Source organism: Choloepus didactylus, chromosome 17 (genome assembly GCF_015220235.1).
Source record: "Choloepus didactylus isolate mChoDid1 chromosome 17, mChoDid1.pri, whole genome shotgun sequence".
In the NCBI taxonomy this organism is placed as follows: domain Eukaryota; kingdom Metazoa; phylum Chordata; class Mammalia; order Pilosa; family Megalonychidae; genus Choloepus; species Choloepus didactylus.
In genome coordinates this window covers 33205114-33211113 of record NC_051323.1, presented here as the reverse complement: position 1 = coordinate 33211113, position 6000 = coordinate 33205114, and the positions used below count along the sequence as shown (strand labels likewise).

The window sequence follows — 6000 nt, the reverse complement described above, 5'->3', positions numbered from 1 at the left end:
TGCTGATTCTCTCTATTGGTTTTCTTTAATTTGCTACTTCATTTATTTCTGCTCTATTCTTTGCTATTTCCTTCCTTCTGCTCACTTTGGGTTTAGTTTGCTCTTCTTTTTCTAGTTCTTCCAGTTTTGACATTAGGTCTCTGATTTTAAATCTTCCTTCTTTTTTAATGTGAACATTTAGAGCTATAATTTTGCCTCTCAGCACTGCCTTTGCTGTATTCCATAAGTTTTGTATGCTGTCTTTTCATTTTCATTTACCTCAAAATATTTCGTAATTTCATTTTTGATTTCCTCTTTAACCCATTGGTTACTTAAGAGTGCATTGTTTAATTTCCACATATTTGTAAAATTTCCATTTCTCCTTCTTATTGATTTCTAGCTTCATTCCATTATGGTTGGAGAAGATACATTGTATGATTTCAATATTTTCTAATTTGAGATTTGTATTATGACCTAAAATGTCATATATCCAGAAGAATGATACACGTGCACTCGAGAAGAATATGTATTCTGTTGTTGTTGCATGAAATGTTCTATATATCTTTTCTAGGTCTGGTTACTTTCAGTATCATTTAAGTCTTATATGTCCTTCTTAATCTTCTGTGTAGGCTTTCTAGCCAGTATTGAAAGTAGTATATTAAAATCTCCTACTATTAATGAAAACCCATCTATTTCTACCATCAAAACTGTCAGTATTTGTTGCATATATGTTGAAGCTCTACTGTTAGGTGCATATATATTTATAATTGTGTGGTCTTCATAATAAATTGATCACATTAACAGTAGATAATAACTGTCCTTGCCCCTTGTGTCTGTTTTTGGTTTAAAGTCTATTTTATATGATATTGTATAGCTATCCCAGCTGTCTTTTGGTTCCTACTTGCATGTAATAGTTTTTTCATCCTTTCACTTTCAACCTACTTTTCTCTTTGAATTTAAGGTGAGTCTCTTGCAAACATCATATAGTTTAATAATGCTTTTTTAAAAATTCTTTCCTCCAATCTTTGCCTTTTGATTGGAGAGTTTACTCCATTTACAATTAAAGTCACTACTGATAATGCAGAACTTTCTTCTGCCATCTTGGTATTTAGTCTTTGTAAGCGCTATACCTTTTTTTGTCCCTCAGTTTTCCTATTAATGGCCACTTTTATATTTATTTGTTTTGTTTTGTACCATATTGAGTGGCTTCTCATTTCTATATGGATATATTTTTCAAATATTTTCCTTGTGGTTACCATGGTTGAAAATTAACATCCTAAATATATATAACAGTCATATTTGATTTGTTTTCAGTACACCTATGCTGTTGTTTTACCCCTATATCCCCCCACCTTTTTCTGTACTTGTTACCACTTATATCTTTGTATATTTATATCCAAAACATAGATTATCATTACTTTTTATGATTTGCATTTTAACACCTCTAGGAAGTAAGAAGTGGTGTTACATACCAAAAAAAAAAAAAAAAAACAAAAAAAAAACAACGCAATCTAATCGTACATTTATAATTACCCAAATGGCTAATTTCACTGGAGATCTTTATTTCTTTATGCTGCTTTGATCCACTGTTTGGTGTCCTTTCCTTTCAGTCTGAAGAATTCCCTTTAGCATTTCTTGTAGGGCATGTCTGGTGGTGATTAACCCCCTCAGCTTTTATTTGTGAATGCCTTGATCTCTCCCTCATTTTTGAATGAAAGTCTCACTGTATATGAGTCTTGGTTAGCAGTTGTTTTCTTTCAGCACTTCAAGTCTTTCAACACACTGCTTTCTTCTTCCCTGTGGTTTCTGATAAGAAATCAGCACTTAATCTAATTGGGATGGCCTTGTACATAACATGTCGCTTTTCTCTTGCAGCTTTTAGAACTCTCTCCTTGTCCTTTGCCTTTGACAGTTTGATTCATATGTGTCTGGGTTTATTTTTCTTTAACTTTATTCTGTTTTGTGTTCTTTGGGCTTTTTGGATGTTCATGTGCATATTCATGTCTTTTGCTAAGCTTGGGAATTTTCTGTCATTATTTCTTTGAATATTCCTTCTGCTCCTTTCTCTCTTTTTTTCTCTTTCTGGGGCTCCAGTAATGTATATATTGGTAAACTTGACGGTGTCCCAGAGGTCTCTTATGCTGTTTTTGCTTTATGTTTTTATTTTTCTTTTTGCTCCTCAGCCTGACTCTTTTCAATTGACTTGTCTTCTAGTTTGCTGATTCTTTCTTCTGCCAGCTCCAATCTGCTGTTGAATCCCTCCTGATAATTTTTCATTTCAGTTATGGTGGTCTTCAACTCCAGTAGTTCTGTTTAGTTCCCTTTTTAAATTTCTATCTCTTTATCGAGATTCTCATATTGTTCATTCATTGTTTTCCTACTATCTTTTTATTTCTTTCTCTGTATTTTCTTTCATCTCCTTGAGCATATTGAGGATTTTTTTTTTAGGTTTTGATCTGATATATTCACAGCCTGCTCTTCTTCATTGATGTTTTCTGGATTGTTATCCCTTCCTTTGGATACACCATCATTTCTTGTTTGTTTCTTTTGTAATCTTTTGTTCCACACTGTACATTTTAATATTTTAAAATATTAATTCTGGGATTTATTCACTGAGATGTCTCTGTCCTGAGTTTGTAACCAGGTGCTGATATGACAGATTTTCTTGAGTGTCAGGAGCTACCAAAACCAAGCAAACCTAAGCACACAACACCTTTCACCTTTTTTGCAAACTGGTTTTGCGTTAGCTGGTGCTCTCCATCAGAGTTTAGCCCTCCTATTGGGAAGGTAGCCAAAGTGAATGCCAAAGTTCAAGGTCCTGCTTTTCTTTCCTGGACTTGTGTCTTGTTCTGGTCTTGTGCTGGCTAGTGGCCTTAGGAGTTATCCTCTTTATAGGCATTTGAATAACCCCTTTCTTCCTAGGAAACAGATATTCTCCCTCTCCTGGGTGTTCCACTGCAGGTCTTAAAGCAGGTAAGCCTTTGCCCCAGGTCATCAGCTTCAACTGTTTCTTACTCTGCTTTTGTTGTCTCGAGCTGCTTTTGGCTGAAGGGTAAATTCTGGGGAGGGGGTATACTGGAGGGGAGTTTCCCAAGACAGTCTTTCCCATCTGGAACAGGGCTGGGGACCCACAAAGGGAGTGCCAGCCAGCTCCAACTGCCCTGGGACGGGTGGTAGGTGGGGTGGTGGTGGAGGAGGGAGGGGCCGGGAAGGGTGCCAGAAGTTTCTTTCACAGCTTCCCAAAGTTGCACCTTCTTGACTTGGCTCCTGCCCAGCAAATACAGTTCTTAATTATCCTCTGCAGTTCTGAGGAAGTGTACCATCTTTAAGTCTCCTCAGCCCCCCTCTGTCCTGGGCACGTTGGCACAGTGGCTGTCCTCAGAGCACAGACCCCCAGCAAAAGCAGTGATCAGTGATTGTCCCATGCTACGCCCCACCTCCCTTTTGGAGAACTGGATTTTATGTCCCTTCTGGCACCAGCAACATTTGCCAGGGGCTGGACTCCTCTGCTGCCTGCTGGAAGGGTGGGGGATTGGCAACAGTAACCACCACTCCAAGAGAGCAGTTTACATGTATTTGCCTTAATTTATCAGTCTTTTCCTCCTGCTCTTCCCTGGATGCTGTACAGTGTTCTACTGGACTCTGGAGTTTCGAAATAGTTGATTCAGGCAGTTCATGCCTGTTTAATAATTGTTCTGATGGAGGGACTGATTCCTGGATCTTTACCGTCTCCCCACAATCAGTAGTCTACCTGTCATTGGCTTTTAAAGTATTATATAAGTGATTAAATTTTATCATGAGGAGACAAGCAGCTAATGGTTTTAGTGGAATACATAAAACCTCATAAAACACAAAAGTTAAATTTTGTCATATAACGGGAATCAGTTAGAGAAACCAACATTTTCCTTTTCCCCCTGAATAAATTCTAAACAGTCCTTAGAAAATGAATTACCAGACTGCAAATCAGGATGCAATATTTTATAGCCATAAGATTCAACCTACTTTCAGACCACTTAGTTGGAGGGGGAAAATAAAAAAAAGAGGGAGAGCAACTTGTCAACCCTGCTGTTGCAGCGCCACGGCCAATGGCATCGGATGCTCAGATCTGCCTCCATTTTAACAGTTTACCCTTGTTTAGAACAACCTGAATCCAACTGACAGGACTCCCTCACTATTCACCCCTTAATAGAAAGCACTGCCCCTCCGAGAGCACATTCATCTGGAGCTTTGCCAATAGAAGTAATTACGTGATGAAACTATTTAACTTTGACTAAAATACTCTCACCAGGTTCTTGCAAGCGGTGTGTCTTATATCTTGTTGAAGCAATTTTATATCATGCCTTTAAAGTACAGTAATGGCCCCTTGCATTGACAGAATCCTCGTAAAAGGAGAAGTCCAAGACCTGGCTCATGAAGTGGTATTGATTTTTTGAGTTCCTGCTCGAATTGCCAAAGATACAACACTGCTGTTAAGGAGAGGAGATGCTTTGGCCTTCAATATCACAGGAGGGTTCCTCGGTAAGCACAGGCATCAGGAGGCCCTGGTGATAAATAATGTATTTGGGTGATAACTGCCTGTGTTACTTTGCTAGTTTTAAAGTGACTCAGCACTTGTTCTTCCCAAGTGCTTCTTGGTGTCACCAGTGGCTGTGGTGAAACTGTTCCATATATAAATAATGCCCAGGCTCCAAGAGAGTGCCTCTCAAGGGTTAATTTGTACACATGATTTATTTTAGGCAGAATTTTTCTAAATCTTAATCACCAGGGATAATGAACAGTTTCAGCTTGTAGCTAGAGTGATGGCTTCAATTTGTTGTTTAAAGACAGTTTGAACATGTCTGCAGATCCATAACTGTATCTAATACAGGTTCAGGTAGTTTTTAGTGATTTCTAGTAAGTCTGTATGAACAAGATTTATAACTTTGAGCATAGCTCTGCGTAGGCTATTACAGACAGAAAGCAAAGGAAACCAAGCATCTTGATCCTGTGCTTCCAAAATATGCATTTCTACTGACCTACATAAATGCAAACAACTTAATCTTCATTTTTTGGGGTTCAATTTTCCATTGATAAACTACACAAGGTTAAATACTGAATAAAAGAAGATGGACTTTTTGTGATTTTCATGGGAAAAGTTGAAAGTCATGTTTCCAAATTTGTTGAGAATGTGAATGTCTATATTCAATCTTTTTCTTGTTGATGGAAGATGCTGTAAAGGTGCAAATAATAGGCATATTATTACACTGACCTCGCTGAAAATATTAATAGCTTTCTTTGGAGAAGCCTGGACGTTTGGACCAGGTAGAGCCAGAGCTAAGTCTCCTTGGTAGGGAAACATCCATAGCAAACCCCTGCTTCCCCTTATGCCCACAGGGCCCTGCATGAGCTCCCTATGACTGAAAGCAAGTGAGCACATATGGTCACTTATTATGCAGGCAAAAAACAAACACCAGTCAAAGAAGCAGGACAACCAACTGAAACCTTTCCTTGTTAATTAAGAAGACGTACACATTTGCTTCTCTTTCCACTCTGTACCAACAAACAGGAGGAGATTGCAAGTGGCCACCAACAAGTGTACACGTAGTGCAACGCTTAATTTCAGAAATACCTTTGTTCGGTGGAGGAGGGTAATGTCTACCTTCTAGTATGTGAGTGGTACTGCTGGAATTATGCAGTGCTCAGCTAGCTTGGCAGTGGTCCTGAGGGGGAGAAGCTGTGTAATGAGAAGATGTTCCTGTCTCAACACTCTCATCCCCACTCTGAGCCATTAGAGCCGACAGGTGGCTCTAGCCTGGACTGGAAGGAGAACAACTTTGAGTTAAGTTTGAGATGGAAGTTTTAAAATAAATGACAGGGTGTCTTAAATGAGACAGTTCAAACTACTAAAAGGAACTGAAGACATTAACTCTGGCCAAGATGTTAGGAGAGACGTCAGTCAGACAGAAGGGGAGTTTGGCATGAAATAATTGGGGGGCTGGCTACAGAAATTAAAAAAACAGAAACAACAACAAAAAAACTGTT

General features: G+C 38.6%; 1 long non-coding RNA gene across 2 annotated transcripts in view; it reads left to right on the top strand.

Moving 5' to 3' along the window:
* Positions 1 to 2886: 2886 nt before the first annotated feature.
* The window catches only part of LOC119512710, a 231868-nt gene continuing 228754 nt past the window's right edge, over positions 2887 to 6000 (top strand). For both annotated transcript variants that reach the window (XR_005212444.1, XR_005212445.1), the window contains exons 1-2: positions 2887 to 2952; positions 4355 to 4497. This is a non-coding gene — a long non-coding RNA (uncharacterized LOC119512710). The remainder of the gene's footprint in view (positions 2953 to 4354; positions 4498 to 6000) is intronic.